Source organism: Nyctibius grandis, chromosome 17 (assembly GCF_013368605.1).
Source record: "Nyctibius grandis isolate bNycGra1 chromosome 17, bNycGra1.pri, whole genome shotgun sequence".
Classification (NCBI taxonomy): Eukaryota; Metazoa; Chordata; class Aves; order Nyctibiiformes; family Nyctibiidae; genus Nyctibius; species Nyctibius grandis.
This window is the reverse complement of record NC_090674.1, coordinates 4,101,320-4,122,147: the sequence shown is the minus strand read 5'-3', so window position 1 is coordinate 4,122,147 and position 20,828 is coordinate 4,101,320. Positions and strand designations below refer to the sequence as shown.

Sequence of the window (20,828 nt, the reverse complement as noted above, 5' to 3'; positions counted from 1 at the left end):
CACATAAGCATGTGTTTGTTGTGTATGAGATGCAGCGGGGACCTAATATCATTGCAAGCACATGTGCTCTGCTATAGAAGATGTGTCCCAGAAAAAATCATCCTGATGTTCTTTCTCTGCTCTCCAAGGTTAACTTAAATAAAACAAAGAAAGCAGTTTCCCTTCTCAATAATTCATAGCTTGCCTTAATAGCCCATCTTAAAAACATACATAATTTCCCCCAATTTTCTGATACACTAATTACCTAGCTCTAAAGCCAATGGTGTTCTGTATTTGACCTAAGTGATACATTATCTGGAAACCCCTTCTAGCCCAGACAGAGAACCATTTGCTTTCATCATCCATCACTTTTGATTTTCTTGGTGTTTGTCACCATCTATCACTTGAGCTTCCAGGTCCTGATCCTGCTTAGACAGGAGTCAACAGTATAATTCCAGTGGGAACAGGACTGGAGGAGCACCCAACTTTCACTTTCTTCAACTCTATTCCTTTCTTTTTCTTTGCTCTCTAAAGTAGCTGCTAACAGCAACATATTGCACTGATACACTCAGGAGTCCCTCAAAGATCTCAAAGCACTCTAACAGACTATCCAGACGAGTACTTGCTAGCTCAGTAAATCTCAAATCACTTTCCAAAAGAAGTTCATGTTACTAGCCTCATTTTACAGATGATGAAACTGAGGCAACTGGCATAAAATGACCTTTCTTCTTCCAATGGGCGAGGGACAGAACGAGGAGACGTGTTATCTCCTAAGTCCCCACTGAGGCTCCACCAACTTGGCCACGCTGCCTACCACTGCCCTTTCTGCCACGCAGCTGTCTCTGTGGTGGAGCACAACTGCTGCTGAACAACCCACAGGAACCGTCAGGCCAGTGCAGCCTGGAATAGGAAATGAAGGAGTATCCTGCTTGTAGCTAAAAGTGCCAGGAAAGTTTAAAGAGGTTGAATGCAGCTTCTCACACTGAAATTTGCCCACAACTCCCAGACTAAGACTACTGTTACTGTAAAAGGTACTTCTAGATCTTCCCTGTCAAAGAGCAGGAAAGTCTTTGAAAGAGAAGATAACATCCCCACAGCAGTGATCCAGATCCCAACTGAATGAGCAGCACCATTTCCCTAGCTTATTGCGTGGTGGCTAAACGGGAGCTCTTGAAAGTGTCCTCAAGTGTGGGTACAAAGTATCTGAAAATCTAGCCTTGTAAGAACAGAAGTTTTTAAAGGTTATGGTTAGGGCGTCTGTACACTTCTTGGATCAAAGTGTGTAAACAGAAACCATTAATACAGTAAATAAGTTACATGTATGTAAGCAGGTAAGATACTCTCTGCAGGTGAGGGACTCTATGGTGTCTACAGTGTGGGCAGAGTGATGTACAGCATGAGTCTTGGTATTGCTGCCTGAAATGAGAAGAGGCAGGGACTGAATGCAGAACATTCAGCACAAGAAGGACAAAATTTTAAAAGTTCGTATTTGCAGCGGGCAGCTGTAGCCAATTCTCACTCTTTTACAGACTGGCCACAAGGAGGGGACAAACAAGCCATTTCTGTCTTTCTGGCATTTCTGTAAGAGGGTGTGTGGCTCTAGAGGAGGAATATGTGCTGTAACTTCAGTGCACACACATACCCTCCACGCCCAATGGCCAAAACACACTGGTGCAATGCAATGCAAATCCTCTGCTTCCAAAGCGCAGCCTGTGTGCAATGTGGATTCAATAAGTGTGTGTCTCAGAGTGTAGTAGGTGTGACTCTGTGTGCATGAGTATTATATGTGCTTGTGAGTACAGTAGGTGTGGTGTATATGTACAGTACAGCATGTGTTTGGATTCTGGGAGTAGGGGATGTTTAGTAATTAAATCCCTTTTCATCCTTCTGCACCTGTCTCCTTCTGAAAACTGAGAGAACAGACGTCAACCGGGACAAGGGCTGGATTGAATACAGCCAATTCTGAAATATTTATTAGCTTGTGACACCACTCAATGGAGGAGAAGGAATGCTGGCTAATCCGCCCAGCAAGTGCTCGCTTGGTGGAGGGGCATTTTTCTACAGTGCCTCATTATATTTCAACTACTGTCTACTTTGTCAAAAATGGTATCATTTTAATTTGTGTCTATATTTATTTTCAAATGCTTTTGCTAGTAACCAGAGATATCAGAGCACCGGGTTCTGAATCTAGGCTTACCTCCTGGACACTCATGGCTTTCTGGCCATATTACAGAGCTGGTTTAGAGCTTCTCTTTTGTGGGTCTGTTCTCTTCACATTGCACACCCTAACTGCCCTTCACACCAGTGAGGACCATGCAAAGTACACTGAACAGAGAAGAGACATCTTAAATTTCCTGGGTTTGCATTCATACACCTGCACATCTCTCAATTTGTAATGCAACATGAAGCTCCCCACAGCACTACAGATAGGACTTGAAACCCAGATGAGCAATCCCTCTCTCTCGCTAGCCCTTAGATTTCACATAAATGGAAGTTATGTGCGCTTTCTTCAGGCTGTTGCAGGACACTGGTCAATGCCTTATGGTACAGGAGTCAGCAAATTTGGCTGGATCAGTGACTCTGAATTGGCTTTAGCCTCAGGTATAAGTGCGCAAGGTTTAAGTCATGACATGGGGACCCAGATTTTAAGCTTCCTCACATTTGAGAGTTCTTGCATTTGGCCTCTGATTTTGAGTCGCCGTCCGTTGCTGGTGAATGGACGTGAGCTTTCACTAGTTCCTCTGAAAAGGTTCCTGACCCCTATGGGGCCATTGCTGGTGAAATCCTGAAGTGTTGTGGACTGCCTGGGGGACAGTGCTGGATCTCCCTGTGCTTACAGAACTTCATCAGTTTATTAGAGAGTATCTTAACCAGCGAGACTCCTCCCACCAGGCTATGCATTATGTTTGAAACTGTTTGAACTACCACAGGCTGAGTTTGTATATATCCATTTACCTTCCTATATATGCACAGGTAATGTATAGGTATGCATTCCTGCATGTATATGTATATACATGTGTACAGGCAGGCCATATACCTGTATGCAAGCTTGACATTATCTTTGTTTGCTGTAAGAGGCCACACCCTCATCCCTGAGAAGGGATGATAATTTTTGAAGGCAAAACTACACTGCGGGGACGACAACCAGGGCTTATAGTGTCAGAGGAAGGGTTCAGATAGAGCAAAGATTACAGTCGGCTCTTGTAGCAGCAAACAGAAACGTTAGTTTTCTTTCAAATGGGAGGTTATATACATGGTATACACGTGGTTAGACACCTTCTCAAAGACACTATCACTGGAGAGAGCTTGTCCCTTCCTGTTAAAGGGTATTCCGTACCCTTAGAGATAACTTCAGCCCAGAGGCTGACTTTAGTTGAAGGGGAGGACTGGACTTTGATTTCTAGTTGGAGAGCAAAATCTACCCACACCAAAAGCCTCTGTGTGCAGAGACTTCCTGGGAAGGAACTTTCTCTTCACCAAAGCAGAAAATATCCAGTGATCCTCATGGAGCTCAGAAGCAACCTTCTCTTTAGGGTCTCTTGGGGATTTGACAGATGCCAGCCAGATGCAGATGCTGCAGATCCCTGAATAGGGATGGGGGTTAAAAAGTTTTCTAACCAGCACTGCATAAAAAAAGGAAAATAAAAAAAAAGACAAGACTGACAACAAATCCCACTGTGTGAGGCTTATTCTGGATGGTTTTGGCATGATGCATCGTTGCAACTATTGTGTTTGAGCAGTAATTAGATGGCCCAGGGGGACTGCAAGTGCATTAGAAGGGACGAGGCTCACCATGAGCCAAATGGCTGCTCTTATTGTTCTCCGCAGGGTACTTAGGATGTTCTTAGAACCAAATCCTTCCATAATGCTGCAGAAAAGGGACTGCAGCATGAGACCTGCAGCACCACCACCGATTCCCTACATCTGATAAAATTCACTCATTTTAGCACTTGCGCATGCTCCACTCACCCACTTACCTGACCACATGGACAAGCACAATTCATCACGGTGGAGCAGCCTGACGCTGTTTCTACATCACAGCAATGTGCTCACGCTTTTGCAAACTGTGTGCTATATACGTAATAACAAATATTCTTCAAAGCAATTTTCAGTGTCAAGAATGGGCAGCATGAGGCTTGAAAGCCAGAAGACCTGATGTCTATTGATTATATCATTATCATTGTCTCCGCACCCAGTGATAACGTTCAATCCCTTTTCCAATTGATCACATTGGGTTCCTCATATCTTTGACCACATTACATCTCTTGGTTGTGGAATTACTCTGTTTGTCCCACAGTACACCATCGCACTAGCTTCAAAAAACTGTAGCACATATTGATCATACCAGGTACTCCCCGTCACACCGATTGTACTGATTCCTTTCGCTGCACTGAGCATATTGGGTCTTCCTGTCTCATCTGCTATAGCAGCTTCCTCAGCTGTACTAATTATCTGGGTATTTTCCTGTCTCAATGGTTATAGCCAATCTCTTCCACAATGACACTGAGATCCAGTTATCACTGATTATATTGGAACCAAAGTGCCCCCTATGTCCTGCTGTCTCAATGATTTCACAGCATGTCTTCACTGAACACCATACTGTTATTTTATATGATATAATAATCTATACAAAGAAGCCCACTTAGACACTTCAAGTCATTTGGTTTCCTTTCAAGCTTACACGTATAATAAACAGACAACACCATACAGTTTCATAGAACAGAGAGAGAGAGAAATACTATTTCCCATAGGTGAATTCCTCTCTTGACCCTATTTCACAATTTCTGCTCAGATTATGTTGCAGCTAGATGGAGGGAAAGAGTGCCAGTAGGACCCTCTTACAAAGATGGAAGCCTCATCTTTGTCTCGATCTCAGCTTTTGAGGTGGTCACCAAGAGAAAGAAATTGCAATCTTAGATTTCAGTTTCCCCTCTTCAAGACCCTGGTTCCCCTCCAATATTTTGAAGAAAGTGGAAAAGTAAAGGAGTAGACATAATGCATGCAGTATACCAGAAATCAGGAGAACAGTCTCAGTTTAAGCAAATCTAGACAAGTATGAGACTGTCCACTTTGCAGCTCACAACAGGACCTGTCCCTTCCTTCTCCACTCAGCGTTGCCAACGCACCATCAACATACTGGCAGCAACCCCATCGAAAGTGAAGAGATTCTGGTTGTACACCTTCCGCTTATGACAAAAGTCTCCTAGAAATCTCATGTCTCAGCCAGGCAGACACAGCACTCAGAACCTACCAGAATCAATTCCGGGGTCAGTGCGTGGGACAGCCCGGGAATGTCATGCTGGTGTAGGTCATGGTGAGCACCGTTCCACTCTGTGTCTCTCACTCTTGCTTAAAGGGCCACCTCAAAGGGACAGGAGTCCCCAGGCTATGGCCACACAATCCCTTCTTGCAGATGGGCCAAACCTTCTGTTGAGAGTATCCGGGCCTATATACTACTTTCCGGAGTGCTTCCCCTTTAAGACAGGACTGTGCAGTCTTTATTTGCTTGTTGAAACTGTTCAGTTTTAGGACAGGGGGGGAGGTCACACCTGTTGTGGAACTTGATAGAAGGCTTATTTATAAACTTTCAGAGCTTGGGATTCTTGCAGAGCTGAATGCGCTGATGTCCGGAGGGGAAGGTCACCGAAATGCTTGTTTATAAAAGCAGCAGCAACTGGAAAAACCATAAAAGTCTGAAATGATGAAATTCACAAGCTATTTGATCAGGCACATGGGCTATGTGCTCTGTGGTCAGCCAGCAAAACCTCGCACGTAAGAGTCTACCCTGTTGGCTGCTACCCTGAAATTCTCCTTCAGAGAGGCGGCTGCATTGCACCCGAAGAGGGCAAAAAATAATCAGCTGCTTAGTATGGTCTACTTTTGGGTCACTGGCTGGTCTAGTCTTAATTTGACCTTGCATGGAAAGGGGAAAGCCTACTCTGCACTTGGTATCACAGCTAATCCACTCTTTAGTTTCGCAACTTCAAAGAGCTACACCACTTGTTAACATGCAGAGTGTTCTTTTAGCAAGGAGTCAGTCACACCCCAAAAATCTGCCACTATCTGGGGGAGGGGGATGAGGTGGCAACCTCTGACTTCAGAAACACTTCCGGATTTCTGCAAAAATGTTGCATGAAAAGTGTTGGATTTTTTGATTGTTTGTTTGTGTTGCTGTTTGAAAAAGCACTTAGAATATTACAGTTTGGAGAGAAGGGGAAATAAAAACCTTCCCTTGGGTGTTAGCTTTAGTTTCTATTCTCAGTTCACAGTAAATTCAAAAGAATTTCCTTTTCTCCTCTCTTTTTTCGCTTTTTAGTTTTCTGTATATGTCAGAATCTTGGTTTAAGGAAAGCTTCATTTTCACTTGGTGACTGATGGCTGAACAGGTGGCTTCTGAGTTTGCAAGTGTCAGATGAACAAGCAGTTTAGAAATGGACAATTTGCAGCTCACTTTCTCTTGCTGACGGCCCTTTTTCTGCTGACAGATTCTTGCCCCTACCAGCCAAATCATGCACACAGTATCTGCCCTCCACCCCTGGTAAAAAAAAAAAAAAATTCAAGAGAAAAAAAAAAATGAAGAAGAAAGAAGATGGTCTCTTGGGAACTCCTAGCCATAAAATGGAAAGAACTTCACACTTGAAGGCATTCTTGCCAGCTCAGCCCACTTGGACACGATTTATAAGAGGGGCAGGATTTTCTGCTTCATTTTCTTTCCTGGAAAGTTTGTTTGTTTTATAGGATTTTTCTGCAGAATCCTATATAAAGTGGTGGGATACCAGAACCAGCAGCAGTAACTGTCTGCTGAACATGAGGAGTTTGTTCAAGTACCAGAGCCACCAACCCCTCTCCACAAACCTTTTCCTCAACCACAGCTAGTCAGGATCCTACCAGGGGATTCTGACAGGCGAATGCCCTTCTGCCTGTTAGCGATGAAATCTTTTGACGATTATAACAAATAGGGTTGTATACGACTTTCTGTTGAGGCCTGTATACAGCACAGGCATCCCATCCCCGCCACAATCCTAATCCCATCATCCAGGGACCCAGCACCCAGACGTTAGCCAGCAGAGCTCTCCCCACCGCTGCTGGCTGGCTTGTCCCAGAGGCACAGGGGACAGTCCTGCTGAGAACAAGGGAGAGCCGGTGTTGCTTGCAGAGCCCAGGAAACGTGGGCAGGACCCCCCCAGGCTGCCCGAGCAGACAAGAGATTCCCATGCCGTATTTTACAGGATCATGGGATCACCAAATGTTGTATTTCGTTAATTAAAGCAGATACCAGAGTAACCTTTTTTTGTAAACTGCATCGTTAAAGTATGGATTTACCTAAGGTAGCAGTGACTCTTCTGAAGTTTGGCTATGGGCGAGTACCTTAAGAGTTGTTTTTTAAAGGATCCTAGAGGCTCTTGGTACCAATTTTTCAAAAGGATTTAGAAGCCTTTGAAAGATAAGTGCCCAGAGGGGTCTTAAAATTTTCAAGGCAGGCTACATTAAAATCATTTGGATTTATGTGCCTATCTTAAACAGTTTTGATAATCTACAAGGTGCCTACCTGAATCTTTAGATAAAGAGAGCACTTTGAAAATATGACACTTAGGGACTTGAGGAATTGCAACCCGGAGAACACATCTCACTGACTTTCAGGGGCATTTAAACTCCTAAGCCTCTCTCAGAAATGGAACTTAGGATCCTAAGTCACTTAAGTGCTTAAAAAATGTTGCTGTGTGCCTGTACAAGCTGGATGAGGACAGATGAGCAGGCAAGGATTAGATGCATGCATCTGTCTTTCTGTGTAGCTCTCATAACACTTGAGTGTCTCTGCATATGGATAAAGGTGGATTGATGAGTGCATGACCATATGCATGAGCATATAATATGGCCGATTGGATGGGACAGGGAGGAACAAAAATTGGGTGGAAGTGACAGGTGATTACATGGATAAATAACATCATCTTGCTGAACATTTATTTAGTGCTTTTCATCCAAAGGTACCCTTAAGTGCTTTACAAACTGTTATGGATATAAGAATGACTTCACCAGCCACAGCAGCTCTTTAAGAGTACACAGCCAAATTATATGATCAAGTTATGACCAGAAATGAAGAGTATCAAGTCCCACTGAAATTACCAAGAATTTCTGGCCATCAGCCATTTAGGCTTCAGTCAATACACCCAGGTTAGAACTGTTACACAGGAAGAAAGTGCTATGGAGATCTAACAATGACAAATGGGAAGGACCTAGTTTTCAACACCATCCAGAAAGGAGCACTGCCAACAGCACATGAGCTGGGAAAACTGGTTCAGCATTAATGCAGAGAGGAGAGGGAACTACTGGCTCTCCACGGGTGGCAAAAGGGAAGATGGGGAGGGAGATGAATAAATGGTTATACGGTATTTTAATGGGGAACAAAGTTACAGGAGTTTGTTTGAAATAAACCTGCATAAAGAGAAAAGGAGAACAATGGTGAATGGATGAGAGATCCAAGGGGGTGAGCGGTAGTTCAGACCTGAGAGATTTTCAACACTGTCTGAAGCTCCAAGCCCACGTTCTCACCGGGAGGAGATCCCATCTCTTCCCACATTATCTAAGCTGGGCTGTCTTTCTCCAGGCAGCGCACGCGCTCCAAAGAAGGCAAGTGATGCCAGCTGCTCTCTTGCCAAACAGTGGAGTTAAAAGCTGTACAAAGTCATAGACAGTAAACAAAGAAACAGAAATGACAACAGCAGTTTCTCCTGCTGCCTCCACCTCTGTGCCTTGCTGCTACCCTCTGTCACACTCTTTCTCCTCCTCTACCTGCCAAAAGGATGAAAACATGATTGAATCCATACTCTGTGACACAGCCTGGGGAAAAGCAGCTGCCCAGTATATATATTTATTTCAGTACAGTAGATGAATCAAGACTACTATTATAATACAACCTAAAAACTGCTAAGCACTGAACAAACAGGGAAAAATTGTTCTTCTTCTCTTCTACTCTCCTAGCTGCATTTCCTCTATCCACAGCACCAAAACAGCCAGTATCTCTGACAAGTTTAATGCTAGTGAGGTAGTGTCAGGAAAGGATGCACCATTTTTGTACACCTGACCTGTACAAAAGCCTTTTCCCATCATGAGGAGGATTTTTGGGAATGCTGCCATTGCAATGTGTGTTTCCTCATCACCTTGAGAAGATAGTGATCCACTGAACAGAGCACGCAAGCGGCCAGCTCTGTCCTGCAGCTGTAATAAAGAATATTCTATTGTCACAATAAGTGAGCGCTGGTTCTTCACTGTAGGGAGATCTGTCCTTGAGTAAGGGCCAGGCTGTACAGCTCACACACACACACAACACTCTCCTTGACTTCAGGGGATTCAGGCAATGGATGATGAGTGACTTACAGAACCAGTCTCCAGTCATGCACGTTGCTCAGTATCAGATGAAATCCACTGAAATCTCTGTGTTGTTCCCTTCCTTTTACACTTCTGCAACAAATACTGCTGCACCTTCCCCTGCTCTGTCACTTCCCAGATCCTACCCGCAGAGCCCTCCTCCGTACACGCTCTCCCCTCCCCGCTGCCAAGCACCATCGCACCCTTCGGCTTTCGCCCATGGTGCCCTGCACAGCCGTGCTCACGGCGATCTCTGTCCACACCAAGATGCTGTTACGATCGGGTCTATATTTGGAAGTCCTGCCTGTATAGCTATGGCTAGTGTTGGGACTGTGATTCCTCCCAGTGAAACTGTAGTGCCAGAGCCCACGTATATAGGTGGTTATGCTGAAAAAACAATAGTCCTGGTGCTAGAGTTGATTTCCTTTGAGGAAGTGCTATAAGCTGCAATGGCTAATGCGTTCATAGGCCAGGTAAGCCAGGTCGGAGCTGAGAGGTTCTCACAGCCCAGCTATAGTGATATATTCCAATTAGCCCTTCCTATACACAAGTTCAACTCAAAACCTGTTCATACTTACTACGTTTTTCACTGGGTCTCATAACTTTCAAATACTAAACGACTAGTAGCCCCATGCTAAGGTATATTTAAATCAGGATAGGAGGATGATCTCATTTCTGAAGCAATGGCCTGTGAATCAGGAGATGCAGCTCCAATTCCAAGCTCTGCCAAGACTCTATGGCTAGCCTGGACAAGTCACTTCCTCGGGGCTTCACTGGTAAATGAGAGATTCTCCTGCTTCCTTTTTCTGCTCCTCCAACTGCAATGCAAACTCTTCAGGACAAGGACTGTTTCTAGCAATGCAATTATGTGGTACAAAGCATGGTGGGCCTCAGAGTTGGTTGAGGCTTTTATACTAAAATATGAATCTTAATTATAGCAGGGAAAATAAACAAAACAACAAAAATAAAATATGGTAATATTTTTGGTGAGTGCTCAGGTTGCAGTTTTGTAGACCAAAGGAAATATTTTTTTTAAAAATAAGATTTTTAACAATACTTGCTTTAGTCAAAAAAAGCTCTGTTTGGGGGAAAACTGATTATAAAAATAAATATCAATGCTTTTGTTCTGCACCACGCATTCTTGCCCACTGCCAAGTGCTCCATACTTTCTCACATGTGTTCAGTGACACTGAAACTACAGAAGCAAAGACTAAGTGCAAACCAGCTACGTTGGCTATCAGCTGACAGGCTACACGGGATATAGTCTTGGAAACAGCTAAGAAACCATCTTTTATCCTGCTCATCTACTTGAGTATTTGCTGTGTCTGCCTCGAAAGTACCGAGTTTCTTTTAGTTAAGTTTCTCGGGGTGCTGGTGAGCATCCTGTGGTGCCCAACTGAGTTTCTGTGCAGTTGGGTTTTTGTCTACACAGTTACAGATGTTTTCCTCTGTCTCTGGGATAACTACACAAACAGGCATGGGGCCTTCTGCTCATTGAGTGTGCGTTCATTGCTCAGTAGATACTTCCTTTGTGCACAAATGGCACTTACTATGTTCATGCAGGAGCGCTTGTGCTCTAGCCTGGACTGTTAATGCTTGTGAGTAGACTTCACTCTCCTTGTGAGCAAACAGATCTCCCTGTGCCTTTGAATGTCTGTCAGTAAGTGAAATTGCTTTGCTGCTCTTACAAGCATTCTGCCCTGAATTTCTGAACAACTGACTTAGCGGAGGACTTTCACAAGTATGATTTACTCATACCTGACTATATTTCTTTGTCTATTATTTCACTAACTTTGTGTGGTGCTTACCGAGAACGAGGGAGGTCCACAATGCCTAATACAAGAAGCGTCTGCATTTGTGTATGTGTCATGACATGTTTACAACTGTGTATCACTGTGTTTGTCAGCATATATCAGTATGTGCACCTGTTTAACTGTATTTGTGCTTGCTCCTCTTTTTTTGCGTTGTGTGAGAATCTGTGAACATACTCTTTTCCTTGCCTTTTCACCACAGAAGTGCACCTTTTTTCCTGGGTAGGTGTATATATATATGTAAAAGAAGTGTCCTTTTTATATTTGTTTTGCTCTTTGTATGTCCCCTTGCACTTGTGTTGGAGTGTTCATGCAGGCATGTTTCAGTATAGTTGTGCATTGATATTTGTTCCGAGTCGTGTCTTTTCCCGTGTGTGTAATTCACTGCCTCTGTCTGTGTGCTCCTCTGTATTTTCTTTCCGTTCCCCCGTCTATGCTGTATGCAGTTACCTGGGTTTGGGCATATATGTATCTCCCTGTTTTTATTGTCTAAGGGTTGTTTTTTTTGATGGGGTGGGTGGTGGTGAAATTGTTTGTCATTTTGCTTTGTATTTATCTTTCAATGTTTTCCCTATGTTTGCATAAAGTAGATGCAGACTACAATTTGGTGATGAATTCTATGAATACTAATCTTAGGCTACCCTTGACCCTGAGGTCAGCTAAAGATCAAAACCAAACCATTTAATATTTTCCTTTTGCAGATCAATAGAAGCATAAATTCACTCTCAATGACAACTATAATTTCAAACAGATCTATAGGAGGCATGCATGCATTTCCAGGACGAGCCGCTCATGTGCCTGTTGGGGAGCACAAGAAAAAGAGTTTCTCTGTTGTTGTGGGTTTGGGGTTTTTTTTTTTTACCATTGAATCTCTTTTGCCTTTTTTTTTATTGCTCTGAAATGCTATTTTCAGCAGCTGCTGTCATATAAATATCTCTTGTTTTTCTTCTCCTCTTTCCCTCCTGGTGAAAAGGGCAGGGGACCTATTGAAAATTCTGCTTTATCTCTTTCAGGAGAGTTCAAGTGCGGGTCGAACAATCGATTCCTCCTCCTTTTCTTTTTTAAGTTTCCTGTCGTTCTTTTGCCCAGATCAGCATTGAAGGAAAATAGGAAGGGCAGCCTGGAGTATGTACATCCATACACCCAGAGACAGAAAGAGAGAGCACGCGAGTGTGTGTATATGAGCGTATATAAAGATGTTTATATACACACACACACACGTGCACACACACACATACATGTTCTTTCCTGTGGCTATCTGCATGTCACAAACCCGTGAGATGTTCTTACAGTAAAACTATTTCAGAGACAGGAAAAAAAGCTGGGAAGTAGGAAAAGTTTGGAAGTACTGTTCCATTCTAAACCGGAATATTAACCCTTCCAAAAATTCCCCTCTAGGAATTGCAAAAGCTTTTAAGGAAATGCTGCAAGATCCCAGACAGCTCCTACGATTTTCCATGTGGGGGGAAAGGAGGGCTATTCTACAAGCAGCATTGTTTCAACAAAATAAATTCAGATGATAATCCACAAATCTTTAAAGCTGCATTTAGTCTAAAAAAGGTACTTTTCAAACATTTTCACCAAACCAAAGTGGCAGAAGGGGGGTGGCGGGGAGGGGGGGACAGAAATATAAAAAAAGCAAAACAAATGACACCATTAATCTGCCTGGATTTTCCACCTCATAGAACAATCTGTTTAGGAATGACTGAAATAAAGTGGAATGTGGTTTAGATTTTTTTTTTTTTCCTCTCCAATCTCTCTCTGCAAATTCCTTGTTTATGGAGAAACACTGAAAACAGGAGTTAGTCCCACCACCCCCTTAGCAAAAAAAAAAAAAAAGCACCCTAAGCACAGGGAAAAGAAGGAGGGGGGGTTTGCTTTGTGTAGGAAATAAAGACCGTAAAGTGAGGACTTTTATTGCTGGCAATCAGAGTATTGCTGCTGGCAGTGGATAAAGGTGGAAAGCAAAGATGATTTAATTTATAGAAAGGACAAAGATGTCATGTAGCAGATTTAATCACTGAAAAGAAAAAAAGAAAAAACCTAGCTAACGTCATAATTTACATTTTGGGATAATAAAGAAGAGTGAAAGAAACAACTGAAAAACACTGAATGGGTGAAAAAAATAAATGAAGGAAGATAAATAGATTTGCCTGTAAAACTAATAAATTTAAAAACAAAACCAGAAAGCAAAACACAGCCCTTTGAAAGTGCTGGTAAAATGGACCATCGATTTTGGAATTCATCTGCATTTTGTATTTTAATAATGCTTACTCTCTCTCTCCCTCTCTCTCTTTTGCAAAATATAAAAGCTGATCTGATAAATATTAATTTGAACCATCATAATGTATTTGAAAATTCCAGCTAAAATGTCACCACATGGAACATTAATGTAATATTTCAAGGCCCTGAGAGCAATACTCATATTGATTGCATTTATTTCACTCTAGGGAGGAGAAATAATTCTTCAATGTGGGACACATCTGGTAGCCAAAGATGCAAAAGGCTGAGGGTAGAAATGCAAAATTATGTGGAAAAAAACCCATAACCTAACCCCCCAAAACAAAACAGAAGTGCAAGTCAAGCTGACAAATGCAACCCATTCAATCTCATGTTTCAGTTGCAGCAATTTTCTGATTTTTTTTTTCAGAATATTTCTCTTTGAATTTTTAGTTTTGGGGAAAAAAAAAAAATAAAATCAGAAAGCAACAAAAATTCCCATCATGTTTTTATGAATCTTTTGGCAGGAAAACCAACAGTATCATCACAACTCTAAAGAAAGAATGTGTGTAATTGGATTGCTTATTGGAAACACAGAAGTCAGGCTGGGAAGACAGCAGAGCAGTTAATTTGGCAAAACTTTGACAGAGGTTCCCAAGAAAAATGCTCTTATCTGGGGAGCTTCCTCTGAGGTTGGGGTTTGAACTTTGTAACGGTGGTAACCCAAACGTGTGTGAGATTGGGGCTATTTTCCTGTGATTCTGCAGAAGGAGCACGGAGACGCTGCCTGTCTGGAGTCCCATAAAACAGATCTTTTCCTTGTCATTAAGAATATTGATGTTCATTAGGCCCGGGCGTCAATGAGTCTTTGTGCAAATGAAACGAAATCTGAGTCAAATTGTGACCCTGAGTCCAACACATAACCGCAGATTGGCTGCAACTGGGGGGCTGGGGAGGAGAGGTTCCCCCAGCACCAAAAATTCACCATCCCTACTCTTGAGACAAAAAAAAATCGCTGCAAACACAGTCAAAGAGCCTGAGGAAACGCTCCTGCCCGCCGCCCCCCAAATCGCTCTTCATGTAACATGGTTTCTGATAAAGATGGAACAGACCAGGGCTACTTTTAGTAGTCTGTCAAGGCAAGATCTCCCCATGTAAGATAAAGGTTGCTCTCTGCCCCAGCTCTTGGCAGGGCATTATCACTTTTGCAGGTAACACTCTTTCCTTTTAATTTGCTACTAGGGTTTTTCTCCCTCCGCTGTGGGTCTGAGGTTGATGTTTCTGCTGTACAAACTCCAGGCTAATAAAGAAAGCTCGAGTCCCGTAATTCACGGCAAGCCGCTTTGACGGAGCACTTTTAGTGTTAACGGTGTGACGGGTGCTTTTCGGAGCTAATGTCTCACTGATATTAACGGCCATGCCCATAGAGCAAAATCTGCAATGTAAAAGCGAGTGGCTTGCTAAATATTTACAGGCTTGCACATCGCGCTGTCCCATTCATTTCCTTGACCTTTCCTGAGGGGGGATGGGGAAGGAGAAAGAGATGCCAGGGAATGGTCCCTTCTGAGGTACAAACACACTACAGCCAAATTAGCTCCCCAGCCTCCGATAGTGAGACCTTGAGCTCAGGTCCTACTCCTTCCTCACTGGCTGTTCGTAAAATTAAGTCAAGAAAAGCCACCACAGGCAATGGTCAGGCCTGGGCCCAAACTCGGTGAGCAGGGATGGGGGAATAGCTCCTAAAAGGAGAACAGCCCTGCTGTGAACTGTGTGTAGGTCACTGAGGCATTTCACTGCAGATCAGCACAGAGGGCAGTCAGATCCCCAAACCCAGCTGATTCCGGGCACAGCTGCTCCCGGAGGAAGGCAGCATTCCCAGGGAATTAAAGACAGGAACAAATCAAGGAGACTTCTCAGTTCTGCATCCAGCTCTGCTGCTGACCTGCCGGATGATCCTGGGCAAGCCTTTTCCCACCTCAGTTTCTCCTGACAGCATTTAAAATAAAGAAAGAAAGGGTGTAGCAAACCCTCCCACATGAAGACGGGAGAGGGCATTGTGAGGCTTGTTTAATGCTTAGAAAGCACTTTGAGATCTGCAGATAGAAAGCGCTACACGAGAGCCAAGTATTATAATTAAACTTTATATAACCGGGCTTTGTAGAAACCTCGGGGGCAGGAGCCGCAGCTCCGGTACCTGCAGCATCGTGCAGCCTGGCCGCGGCGCAGCGGGGCGAGCCGGGGGCCGGGGCTGCGGCCGGCGGCGTGCACCGGGGGAGCCGGGAGCGACAAAGCCTCCCTCTGTGCGCGCCCCATCGCTCAGCCCTTGCGCGGCTCAACACCCTCCGCGTTCGCTTAAACTGCCAAAACAGTGGGGCGGCTGGTGCCGGCGCTGCCTGGCAGCGCGCGGGGACCCGCGGCCGAGCCGAGCCGAGCCGAGCCGCGCCGCTGCGGCGTGCCCCGCGCGCCCCCTGCTGCCCGCCCGCCCCGCGCTGCCGGAGGGCCCGAGCCCCGGGGCTGCCCGGGGCGCTGAGGGGCTCTCCGGTCTCGGTTCGGGTCTGGCCCGGCCGTGCTCCCTGGCAGCGCTCGCCCCGGTTGCACACCTTAGGCTAAGCGAGAGATGGAGGGAGGGCTGTTTTAACAGAGCAGTTATTAAGAGATGATTTAATTAAGCCCACCAGAATCTGAAGTCCTTGTAGAGAGGGGAGGATACTGCAAGATTTCAGTGGAGAGCACCTCAGCCTGGATAAGTCAGCCCCATGCAAGTATGTGAAAAGTTACAATGGCCAAAACAGTTTAGTACAGAATTTACCACCTGTTTAAGGACCGAATACGCACAATACAGCTTTTCCTGCAGAGAAACCTACAGGTCTAAGAACTCCCGAGCCACACCAGCCCCAGCGCTTCCTCCAAATGTGCAGCATCCCCAGACTGACTTCTTTTGCCAGATTCTGAGTTTGGATAGTGTACGGAACTGGAGAAATTAACTCCCTGCAGCTGGTTTGCCCCTGCTACCTTGCAAATCCCTACACTCAGGGCTGGCAACAGCCGTGGTTCCTCCAGGCAGAAGATGACAAGAATTAGCGCTTTCCCTGCTGCTCTCCGTGCACCCCAATGCAATACAGAAGACTGCTGGGAAACTATGTAGGAACTACACCCTCAGGAGGACAGAGGTTTGCAGTCCATCATGCCATAAGCCCCCAGCAGCAGTGTGAGCACAGGGCTCCACATGGGCTGCAGGGGGCTCAGGGTGGGACTCTGTACAGGTGGCTATGCCTCAAGCCACTCCCAGGACAAACTCTGACGTGACCCTTTGAGCACCACAGCCTCAAGAGTCACGCTCAGGGATGTGGAGATGGTTCCCCCAGTCCTTCAACTATTGCACAAGGAAATGCCCTCCTCACTGTCTCTCCTCTGCCTGCAATTTCCTCCCTTGTCATTTACATGGGCGGCAGTTCCAAGTACCAGAGGCAGGACAGAGCTCCAGCTAATGAACAAGCCCAGGCAGTCCTTCAGGCTTCCACCAAGTGTCTGTCACTGGAAGCAGGGGATTAAACAGGATAGTGGTGAAAAGGTTATGATCCTAGTCTTTCACATGAGCGACGCTGGGTCTGGGTCACAGAGGAAGGTGGATTTGGAGTAGCCTGTACTCTTCAGAAAACCAGCTCCCTGTCTGGCAACCTGAGCTAAAGAAAGAGCCAGAACAGGAAGAGCAGGTCAGGAAGGAGATGCAGTGGCAGAGCAGCATGTCTGTGGGAGCTCAGAGGGTGCATGCCAGCTTCTGGGATGTGTCAGGCCCACACAGAGGGTGATAAGCAGCAATGCCTGGGGCAGTGTGCAGGGCTCAGGATTTCTTTCTCAGGATTCTTGCCAGCCACAGAAATGGGCTCTGAACACAAAGATCCAGCCCAGGTATTTCAAATTTGCTATTGAATTTTCCTAGTGCTTTATAAGCCGTGGTGAAAAGGAGGGAAGAAAGGCAAGACTGACCATTGCAGATAGAGAACATTTTACAAAGGCCTTGGGTCTCCATAGCTCAAGACCCAAGGGCTACAAACCTGCAATCTATGGGCAAAAAATGGCCTATAGTAACAACAACAAAAAAATATTGGTCTGGAAGCTTTTCTGCAGCACCATGCTTCCCCCTGCAGTCTATGTAGTTGACTTCGCAGACCCCCTTACTGTCCAAAGCCAAAGTCCCTGGAAGGCCCAGCAAGTGCCCACCACCCAGGGTGGGTCAGGAGGTGGTTCCCAGGTAGCTGCCCTTGCTTGCTAGAGGCACAGCCCCAAAGCCTGTGGATGCGCTCACTGCCATCAAAGGCAGCCCCACCTTGGGGCTAAGCTTCAGAATGCCTCATCATGGTCCGCATCTCCGAGATTAATGACTGCCTACACTAGGACTTCTCCTTTATCCCAAGATGATCCCAATGCATATTTCACATCCACATGCTGCTGAGCTCCATTCCTGCCTACATCTATGAGCTCATGCCTTCCTCACCCGTCTCTACTCCCTGCACCCCACCCAAGCCAACTTTTCTCCTTTTTCTTCTTCGGCCACACCTACCGTATACTTGTCACCATACCAAGAGTGGCATTGCAAGCCAGAGTCCCCAGGTATCTCTACCATTTCCTAGTTGTTCCTTGAACTTCTCTCCCAGAAAGCCTGTGAATATGCCATTCCAATAGGAAACTTTCCCCTAATTAGCAGAGATGTCGGCATCAGGAGCATAACACAAACCACATAGTGGGGACAAGGCATCCCTGGAGAAGGGAGTAGAGCAGCTGAGCCACTGGGGGATCAGGCAAGGCAGTCACATCCCTCTCATTATCCTCCTTTGGCAATTTTAGAAAGAAACTGGTTGTGCCCTGCCTGTCCTCCTTGTTGTCCTTCAGCACAAGAAAAGTGCTTCCCCTTCTCCAGGAGTAAGGGCCTACATTGGGAGAGTTTTCCACACACTTTGCATTGAAGGGAGTAATGACAGTGCAGGATGAACCATGAATGTCCCACACGTGCTACTATTCCCAATACGTAGAGGAGAACACAGACAGAGAGATTTGCCCGCTAAGCATTAATATCAGAGCTGAAAAGCACCCTGGGCTCCTAGGGCAGGCACAGGGAGCATCAGGCTGGCTGGTGCTGATCCATGAGAGCTGAGCACACAGAAAGCATTGAAAAACCTCAACATTATGCCAGACAATTCATGTGTTTGCCTTCTCCTCCAGCATCACTGCCCTTCTCTGGGGTCCCTCCTAGGTGCTGAGACATCTCCCCTTGGTGTGCACATGGAGGGCCACAGGTCTCTGATGTCCCAGTACTTCATTGCTGAGGTTGCAGCAGAGCAGAGTGATGCATGGGGACAGTGATCAGTACATTAATAAATAATCACCTCTCCCATGCTCTGCAGGAGAGCGTGACTTCACCGTGATGTGTGTGAATGTCACACAGGCCCTAGGAGAGCTACTGCTTTGACTGATAGCTTGGTTCCTGAGGGAGCTGCTTCTCCTTTCCTGTCCCTCCTGAGCCAGGGATCAAGGTAAGAGGCTGTACTGGTTGTTGCACACAGACATAGGAGTGCTTCACCAGCTAAGATACCTCCACGCAGCTGATGATTCTCTGCCACCACGCTGCAAAGTCTTCTCCACACATATCTAGAGGCTACAGAGAGCCACATTCTGCCCTTTCTGTCCCAGACTTCACTACAGATGAAGTCACTGAAGTCACCCACCACTGCAGCCTCCTGCTTGACTGGATCTCGGGAGTCCTGATGCCCCAGTCTCCTCTGATCCATTGCCTGCACTAATGCAGCAGTATGGGAAAGGACTGTGCCACATTCTTCTGCATTCACTGTCCTGCTGAGTCCAGAAAAGAAAGTTTTTGCCAGGACAGATGAGGCACAAAAACATTGCTGCCAACTCGGGTATGCCTAAATTGAAGCATATGCTGGCATGTCTTGCAGACTAGTGGATCAGTGAGTGGCAGAGCACTGGTCCCCAGGTTGGGTTAGCACCCAAGATTCAAAGCAGTGACAGATGCACATTAAGACTGGGACACCTAGCTGGGACTAACCTCTGTGAACCTCACAGCAGTTTATCTCCTGCTGTGTCAGACCTTTGCTTAATGTGGTCATTCTTCTCAGCTGTGCCCACACTGACATTACTGTACTGCTTCCCTTCTTGATTCACCTCCTGCGTGGACCTGCTCTATATGCCACAGACTGAGAGTCCCTCTGAGGCAAAACCCTCCAAGTGCCCTGGAGAGAGTCTGTGCTCCGTGTTCAGCAGAGGATCGGATCAGAAAACGTTAGAAGTCTCCTTTATTGCTTTCTATGGATCTACCAAACAATTCTAAGCATTTGCCCTGCCACTGTCCTTTCTGTTACCTTACACCTGCAAGCACTGGTTCTCCTTCAGTCCCCACCCCTGACTCATTCAGCTTCTGGCAGGGCAAAGGAGAAGGTGGGCAAAAAAGCTGTACTTAATTTCCTGTATAAGTATTGCGGAAGGACAGGGAAAGCGCTAGTGTGTAAGTGTGAGGTACTACAAGACAGAAAAAGCTTTGCCCCAATTCACTATTGCCCCTCATCCTTTGTTTGAGGGGTGTTCAGGGAGTGAGATTTCCCCTGTATCCTCTATGGGCATCACATCCCCGGCTCTCCTCATTTACTCAGCTAGAGCATGTTTTATTAATCTGGAGTCTCGACAAGGTTCTTTACTTCTATTAATTTATTAATATTGCTAATTAAATATCATATTCGCAAATGTAAATTTCCTAATAGTGTCCCTTCCATTTTCAAGTTTAAAAAAAAAAGAAAAAGCAGCAGGAGCTTGTTATGTTAGTCAATTGAAAGCAATTCAGTCTAATCAGAAGAGCGGGGCTGTCTTGTGTCTGCAGTAGAGGGAGGGCCACTGTTAGTTTGCTTTTGGGCAAATATCCACCTTCTACCACGAGTTCTATCAATTGGATTTCAGAGCAGGTACAAAATGGGATGCATGGAGTAAAAGGAAGGGGGTGGGAGAAGGGGAAAGTAGAGAGTTTGGTGTACAGGGGAATAGGTACCAGGAAAATAACTTGGCAATCGGCACAGCAGGATTGATGAGGGCAGAGGGGCGCACACATAGCCAGACCCCAGTGACAGCACTGGGTGTAAGGGAAGGAACAACGTCACAGGCAGCCAGCAAGCCTGGGCAGCGGCTGGTCCCGTGGGGAAAGGGTAGTGGGAGGGGACTGGCCCCTCTGTAGAGAGCCAGGTGACAGGGGGAGATCCAGCAGCTGAATGGTATTGTGCATGTTCCCCTGCTGACACTTTCATCTGTGTATTTACATCTATATAGTGGGGAAGAGGTGATTATTTGAGTGTTGGGATGGCTGGGCTGGTGTTGCATTAAGGAAAGTTTTAAAAATACATTATATCGTTTATATTATTAATGGTAATGATAGGGCCCTGCTCGTTATCT

At 45.5% G+C, this 20,828-nt stretch overlaps 1 protein-coding gene across 1 annotated transcript in view; it reads right to left on the bottom strand.

Moving 5' to 3' along the window:
* Positions 1 to 5,306, bottom strand: part of CASZ1 (castor zinc finger 1) — a 233,935-nt gene extending 228,629 nt beyond the window's left edge. Inside the window, exon 1 of the mRNA XM_068414838.1 lies at positions 5,231 to 5,306. The gene's annotated coding sequence lies outside the window, so the exon portion shown is untranslated. The remainder of the gene's footprint in view (positions 1 to 5,230) is intronic.
* Positions 5,307 to 20,828: the final 15,522 nt, after the last annotated feature.